Raw genomic sequence first — 8,810 nt, 5'->3', positions numbered from 1 at the left:
AAGGATAAATAAGTATGGGCGAATTAATTTAGCGGATCTTTCCCCTCAAGCTAGGTGTACTGTAAACTGTGTTTTAGAGCAAAATTAGACCTTCCCAGCAGTGCTCCCACCCAGACCCTTACTAAAGCCAGTTGCAAAAATGTAGAAGACCCCCAATCAGATCTCAAAAAACGAGGCCTAGCAGAAAACTGGTGACAAAACGTACTTCAAAAGTAAAAGTAGGCCCAAATACCCCCTTACCCACCGTGGATTGTATTCAAACCACTTGCAAGCAAGCAAAAGTATCCATAGCCAGCATCGCTCCAAGACTCGAAAACCCCCCCACCCAAACACATGCAATAGAAATACTGCTAGTGCTAACCCTAACAAGCCCTAAGTTAAGAATAGTGGCAGAGGCTTTCTTTAACTATGCCAAATCCCCCCTTTCCTACCATGGATTTTCTTCAAATGACTTGCAACCAAAATTACACATTCTCACGAGTGCTCTAAGACCCCAGAACTCAGTTGCAAAAATCTAGAACACCCCAAAACACATGCAATCCTGCTGCTAGGGCTAACCCTAACGAACCCTAAGTTACAATAAGTGCCAAAAGGGTTTTCCTTATGGATTTTGTCCCAACCACTTCTATCCGGTATTAGACCTTCCCAGGAATGCCCCAAGACCCGCCAACCCACCCGCCAAAAAGCACAACACCCCCAAACAGCCCAAAAGCAAAATCTCATACTTACAATATTTCTCGGCCTTCGGTCCAAACGCGCTGTGTAGCTAGGCCATAACTCCGGTTTACCACCACGGATTTCCTGAAAAGCAAATGCAATCAAGATTATAGTGTCCCAGCAGTGCTCCCAGACCCCGAAACCCACCCACAAACACCAGGAAGCCCCCCAAACAGGCCCTCGAAAACGGTACATTGAGCAAAATGTCAGAAATAGCAAAAAAAAAATCAGCGTGGATTTTGTCCCAACCACTTCTATCCGGTATTAGACCTTCCCAAGAATGCCCCAAGACCCGCCAACCCACCCGCCAAAAAGCACAACACCCCCAAACAGCCCAAAAGCAAAATCTCATACTTACAATATTTCTCTTCCTTCGGTCCAAACGTGCTGTGTAGCTAGGACATAACTCCGGTTTACCACCACGGATTTCCTGAAAAGCAAATGCAATCAAGATTAGACTGCCCCAGCAGTGCTCCCAGACCCCGAAACTCACCCACAAACAGCCGGAACCCCCCCAAAGAGCTCCTCAAAGGCAAGCAAGTCAGCAAAAACACAGAAATAATTCCGCCTCCGATTTGGTCCAAACCACTTTTATCCGGTATTAGAGCTTCCCAGCAATGGCCCCAGAGCCGTCAACCCAGGAGAAAACGAGTAGAAGACCCCTAAACAGCCAAAGAGCAAAAGTACAAAAATGGGGACTTAGTCATTTTTTGGCCAATTTCCCAAATCACTACGCGCGCGCTCTGCAGCTAGGCCCTAACTCCCCTCTGCCACCATGGATTTGCTTCAAACCTCTTGCGAAGTAAAGTATCCATACCCAGCAGTGCTCCCAGACCCCGAATCCCACCCACAAACACCAGGAAGCCCCCCAAACAGGCCCCCGAAAATGCTACATTGAGCAAAATGTCAGAAATAGCAACAACAAAAATCAGCGTGGATTTTGTCCCAACCACTTCTATCCGGTATTAGACCTTCCCAAGAATGCCGCAAGACCCGCCAACCCACCCGCCAAAAAGCACAACACCCCCAAACAGCCCAAAAGCAAAATCTCATACTTACAATATTTCTCGGCCTTCGGTCCAAACGCGCTGTGTAGCTAGGCCATAACTCCGGTTTACCACCACGGATTTCCTGAAAAGCAAATGCAATCAAGATTAGACTGTCCCAGCAGTGCTCCCAGACCCCGAAACTCACCCACAAACAGCCGGAACCCCCCAAAGAGCTCCTCAAAGGCAAGCAAGTCAGCAAAAACACACAAAAAATTCCGCCTCCGATTTGGTCCAAACCACTTTTATCCGGTATTAGACCTTCCCAGCAATGGCCCCAGAGCCGTCAACCCAGGCGAAAACAAGTAGAAGACCCCCAAACAGCCAAAAAGCAAAAGTACAAAAATTGGGACTTAGTCATTTTCAGGGCAATTTCCAAAATCACTCCGCGCGCGCTCTGCAGCTAGGCCCTAACTCCCCTCTGCCACCATGGATTTGCTTCAAACCTCTTGTAAAGTAAAGTATCCATACCCAGCAGTGCTCCTAGACCCCGAAACCCACCCACAAACACCAGGAAGCCCCCCAAACAGGCCCCCGAAAACGCTACATTAAGCAAAATTTCAGAAATAGCAAAAAGAAAATCAGCGTGGATTTTGTCCCAACCACTTCTATCCGGTATTAGACCTTCCCAGGAATGCCCCAAGACCTGCCAACCCACCCGCCAAAAAGCACAACACCCCCAAACAGCCCAAAAGCAAAATCTCATACTTACAATATTTCTCGGCCTTCGGTCCAAACACGCTGTGTAGCTAGGCCATAGCTCCAGTTTACCACCACGGATTTCCTGAAAATCAAATGCAATCAAGATTAGAGTGCCCCAGCAGTGCTCCCAGACCCCGAAACCCACCCACAAACACCAGGAAGCCCCCCAAACAGGCCCCCAAAAACGCTACATTGAGCAAAATGTCAGAAATAGCACAAAAAAAATCTGCGTGGATTTTGTCCCAACCACTTCTATCCGGTATTAGACCTTCCCAGGAATGCCCCAAGACCCGCCAACCCACCCGACAAAAAGCACAACACCCCCAAACAGCCCAAAAGCAAAATCTCATACTTACAATATTTCTCGGCCTTCGGTCCAAACGCGCTGTGTAGCTAGGCCATAACTTCGGTTTACCACCACGGATTTCCTGAAAAGCAAATGCAATCAAGATTAGACTGTCCCAGCAGTGCTCCCAGACCCCGAAACTCACCCACAAACAGCCGGAACCCCCCCAAAGAGCACCTCAAAGGCAAGCAAGTCAGCAAAAACACAAAAAAAATTCCACCTCCGATTTGGTCCAAACCACTTTTATCCGGTATTGGAGCTTCCCAGCAATGGTCCCAGAGCCGTCAACTCACCCGCAAAGAAGTAGAACACCCCCACAAGTGCTGAGTCTTTCTTCATTGGGCGTAATCAAGCCCTCTGCTTTGATGGAAATAGGAGTCTGGAGGAGGAGGATAGAGGAGCATGTTCTTCTGAACTTGTGAACCTGAGGAATGCAGACTGCGGCACCTTCAAATCAATAAGCAAACAAGTGAAGACAGTTCTGCTGATGGGCTTGTTTTTGTCATTAGGTGATTAAACTTTGAATTATATTAACTGTGCACAACAAAGAAAGACAGACACACAGGAATGAAAGTGAATAAGGACGAAAAAGAAAGTTATTGATTCATTGTCTCATTTTCAGGGCTCGGTGTTAAGGTCCAGGAATAAGAATAAGGCTTCATCTTCATACTCTGCGAATTCAGGCAGGGTGAGCTCAGTGTCACCTGACAGAGTAGAAATTCCCTCATCTACGTTGCTGTCCACCTCGTCTTCATCCGGCGCGCTGTCTCGTACTCTGTAATCTGGTGGTATGAGGTGCTGATTCATCTTGATCATTGTTAACCTCTCCACATTTTTGGGCGAGAGGCGGCTCCGTTTGGGAGTTACAATGGCACCAGCAGCACTGAAAACACGTTCAGAAGACACACTTGCGAGTGGGCAAGACATGTAGTTTAAAGCCAGGTTGGAGAGCTGTGGCCACAATTCTTTTTTTCCATGCCAATACGCCAATGGGTCAGCATTAACATAGACCTCTGTTGAGGCATTCAGATTATCCTTAACCATCGACTGAAGGTCCTCATCCAAGGTTCCTCCACTTTGCTTAGCTGTTGCTGTGCCTGTGACCTTTTGAGAACCAAACCCAAGCCGAGCTAGCCAATCCTCTTCAGCCTCCAATGTTTCTGTTGTGTCTGGTGCAGATGATCCGGTTGCCGGTGTCTTTAACGGCTGAGAGGTCACTTGTGCCACAGCCACAGGTGCAGAAGTGGATTGTTTTGACTTGGGATGGCCTGCTGATGCTGATGTACTGCCGTTTCCTTCAATTTTCTGCCGTTCTCTTTCAAACCTCTTGGCTGACAAGGCTAGCCAACGTTTGTACTTTGGAACATGTTCATCATCAAAAGGAAAGAATGCTTGGCCTGCCAGCGCCTTTTTGTAGCGTGGATCCAGAATAGTAGCACAAATGTAATGCTGTTCTGAGTGGATCATTTTAAGACGTTCATCACCACGTAGGTGCTCTAATAATTTCTCCGCTAAAACAAAAGGGTCTTTGTTTTTTTCATCTTTTTGAAACACAGAACACACCTCCTTCAGTTGGTGCTCCAGCATGTACAACAATGGGATAGCTTTTCCCAAATTACAGTCCTCCTTGCTGACTGCACGCGTGAAGACCTCAAAAGGACGAAGCATGCGTGTCAGGCTTTTAACTATGTGCCATTGCTCCGCACCCATCCTCAGGTCCTTCTGAGCTGTACCCTGTGTTAAGAAATATTGATCGAGTACCGTATACTGCTCATACAGACGGTCAAGCATGTAGAAGGTTGAGTTCCAACGTGTTGCCACCTCCTGGAGGAGTGCTTTCACTGGCATTCGACGGTCATGTAGCAAGCTCCTCAGATGCTTCCGGGCCTTAAAAGAATGGCTGAAATGGTTGCACATTTTTCGGCAGGTCTCCACTACCTCGTACGCTGGACTCTCTTTATCACTCAAGAATTTTTTGACAACCAGGTTTATACAGTGCGCCAAACATGGCACTCTGAAATAGTGACCCAGCTCCATGGCCTTAACTACATTGGCGCCATTATCCGTGGAAACATAACCAATCTGGCGTTTTTTTGGGGACAGCCAGTCAAGGACCTTTGTGTTAAACTCATCCAAAATGTTTTGTGCTGTGTGACGTTTCTCCAAACCAAACATGGCTAGTGTTGCATGTTTCCGAGCAGCTTTGAAAACTTGGTCCGGGTCAACACCTGCGTTTAGCTTTGCTTTAACCCCTGAAAAAGAGACCCAGTGTGCAGTGATGCACATGTAATCAGCCCCTGCGCCACTGGTCCACATGTCTGTTGTCAGATGTATAGTGTGAACAGCACTCTTCTGCAAAGCTGCCCCAATCACCTCCAGCACATCTTCATGTAGTGCTGGAACCGCAACTCTGGCAAAATAGAACCGGCTAGGAACCTTCCATTTAGGGCAGAGCGCTGCCACTAATTCTAGAAAACCAACCCCTTCTACAAAAGAAAAAGGGAGAAGGTCCAGAGCTAGCATTTTAGCCAGCTTAGTGTTATACAGACGCGTCAGTGGGTGGTTGCGATCATATTGCGCTTCTGTAAACAACATCTTTTCAATGTTGCCCTGGACCAAGCATTTACGGGATGATGATGATATCTTCGACCCAGTTACGCTCGCTGATGAACTTTTTCGCATTGGTGTATCACTCTCTCCCACACTCTTAGTGTGGCTCACATGGGGTGTGCTGCTGACAGGGGTACTGGGTGTAAGTGAAGTGTTTGACACGTCTTCTTCCTCCTCGTCATCATCAGATGAAAGATCAATGTTTTCATTACGTGCAATTTGGGCTTCCTTGATCGCCTGTAGGTGCGCAAACCATTGGACAGCGTGCTGTCTCTTAAGATGACCTCTCTGGCCTCCGGTACCATAGTTGGTACCAAACTTACCACAACTAACTCGAAGCTTACAAATGCTACAAATGGCTACGCTTTCCTTTTTTGGGCAAACACTAAAGAAGTCCCAAACTCCAGACTTGAAATGTCTTTGGGGGCCCGAGGAGGCGGCGATACTGGTGGTGCTGGTCCTGCTGCTAATGCCAGATGAAGTGGAGGATGTGGATTGCCGAACTTCAGTACGTTTTGCACTTTCACCACCACTAATTGAGGTCGAGGTGGATGGAGGTCCCTTCTGGCGACTAAGAAATATGGAAGCGGTAGGTGTTGGTGTACTAGTTAACTCCAATGATTGTGGTGTTTCTTTCATTGCCTCCTCGTCGACAACATCATCACGCTCAGCAGCTTCTTGGGCTAGGGTAAAAATGTCTTTTTGCTGCATGCCCGCTGGGGCTGCAGTGACCTTTATGATGACTGCGTCGTCGTCGTGAGAGTCTTCTTCATCAGCAGGAGTATCCGCCACTTCTTGTTGAGCCTCATCACACTCCATAACTATGAGTTTTTCGACGACCTTCCTTTTACGCTTAAGTACCTTTGTCAGATCATGGTGTGCCTCACTCTCAGATGGCCGTGATGGTTGCCAATCTTCATCCAGATCATCAGAAGGAGGTGGGCTTGAAGAAGATGTAGACACCAACCTTGATCTTTTCCTTGCTAGGGATGTGGAAGACAATGAATGATCATCAGGAGGAGTGGCTTCCAATGATACATCGGCTTGATTGTCGATTTCCTGATGTGCCCCTACTTCGGGAGGAACAACTGTTGTGGGCACTTGTTGTGACCCTCCATGCACCTCTGCTTGCGCATCTCCTTGCGCTGCCTCTCCTTCCACATGTACTTGGGCTTGTACTTGCACATGTGGTTGTTGTTGCGGCTGTGGTTGTTCAACACTTGTCAGATGAGTTACAACAACCTGTGTTGATTCAGGGACATTGCTGCTACTTTCTTGCGATGAGCCAACATCACTGGTCGATGGTGATTGAAGAAGTACACTGACTGCCTGTGCAGCACTCAAGGGCTTGGACTTAAGTTGGCGTGGTGGTGGTGGTGGAGGCACTGAGCCCAATGGAGCGGGGGTGCTGCTCCCAGCTTGGTCCCCAGCAGATCCCGCTGCTGCTGCAGGGGTACTTTTTTTTTTACTCCCAAAAAACGCAGCGGCCGGCACACCAGCCTCCTTGGTAACTTGCTTCTTCTGCTCCTTACTGGCAACTTTCTTGCTAGAGGAGCTGCGGAGAATTTTTTTGGGTGCCATCTTCTTCAGAGCAGGTCAGAACAGCAGGCCGCAGTTGCACGAGTTGCAGAGTTGTCTGTGGCCAGACGTGACGTCGCGTGACGTTATGCTGCACACACACACCGCTTCAGGACTTCTTCCTGGCACTGGTGGTTCTCTTGAGTCTTGTGCACCTAAAAGCAATGGAAGACAGAGGAACATCAGTTCAGTTATACACCCAAAAAAAATCGAAAAAAAACAGAAAAATCAGCACAATCCCATGCCCTCCATGATGTTTAAATTCAAGACACCCCACAGAAAGACTAGGCCCATGCAACACTCACTAGTCACTACCCCTGGTGAAAAGGCCACAAAAACAGGCCAAACAAACGAAAATCACAGAAAAATCAGCACAATCCCAAGCCATCCAGCCCCTCCATGATGTTTAAATTCAAGACAACCCACAGAAAGACTAGGCCCATGCACCACTCACTACACCTGGGCATAATGGATGAAAGCTAGGCAAAATGGGTGCAGGCCTGAGAACACTGCCTGCATTCAAAATGGCCCCCTCCTTCCCAGCACATGGCCAGGGCCTGTAGCAGCACCCAAAATGGCCCCCAACCACATGGCCTGTCCACAACAGGCCAAAAAAACGAAAATCACAGAAAAATCAGCACAATCCCAAGCCATCCAGCCCCTACATGATGTTTAAATTCAAGACAACCCACAGAAAGACTAGGCCCATGCAACACTCACTACCCCTGGTGAAAAGGCCACAACAGGCCAAAAAAACGAAAATCACAGAAAAATCAGCACAATCCCAAGCCATCCAGCTCCTCCATGATGTTTAAATTCAAAACACCTCACAGAAAGACTCAGTGCACCCACCACTGAGTACCCCTGGGCAAAAGGCCCCAAAACAGCCCAAAAATCGAAAATTCCAAAATTGTAGTTGCAGCAACTGTAATGCCCCAAACAAACTTACTTGTGAAATTTCTAATCCAAAAGTGATCCAAAGAAAGTCAAAAAGGCCTCAAATCCAAATATCCAGCATCATCCACAAAAGTAATCCTTCCAGCTCCAGATCCAAATGAAAAGTGACCAGGAGATGGACAAAGCACTGGGAGGAGCCTGCTGGACAGGAACAGGAAGTTGAAGACTGTGGGGCACTTCCTTCCTCCCACCCCCCCTCCCCAAAATGGACTCCTCGCAAAAAAAGTGCAGGCAAATGTCAACCTGAGGAGTTATTCAGATAAAAATCATCATTTCCAGAAGGTTTATGCTGCTTGCTGGTGGATTTCTTGTGCAGAATTGATTGTTGCTGCTCGCCGCATCTCAAAGCTCGCAATTGCGAAGTACCGCGATACGTGATCACGGCGTACTCGCGTTGACAAACTCTCGCTGTGCAAGTTGGCAAGCCGCGATTACGTAATCGCGCTCGCCAAATTCCCGCGGGATCCCGCAGCAAGATCCAAAATGGCGCAGCACTCGCAAAATATCAAGAAAAATAACTCGGCAAACGCTGAATGACGGTAAGTAAAGGCCGCGCGCCGCAAAATTGTATCACCAAGAAAAAAAAAAATCCGCTGCGCGCGAATTTGCGGATTTTCGGTAAATTCTCGAGCGTTCGCGGATTGCGAATTTACCGAAAATCCGCAAAATCTGCGAGCGTAACGGATTTTCCGCCCATGCTTACTTTTTACGAACTTTCTTCCTGGAGAGCTGAAGAAGCCTAGGTAGCCATTGGAGCTGCAGGCAGTGTCATCAAATATCCTGCCGCAATTTGCTGGTTTGCCCCACTGAAGAAGATCCGACTTTCTGAAAGGCTTTTAAGTCAGAATGTAGAA

Source organism: Lissotriton vulgaris, chromosome 7 (genome assembly GCF_964263255.1).
Source record: "Lissotriton vulgaris chromosome 7, aLisVul1.2, whole genome shotgun sequence".
NCBI lineage: Eukaryota > Metazoa > Chordata > Amphibia > Caudata > Salamandridae > Lissotriton > Lissotriton vulgaris.
The sequence above is the reverse complement of the archived record's forward strand: the minus strand, read 5'-3'. Positions refer to the sequence as shown.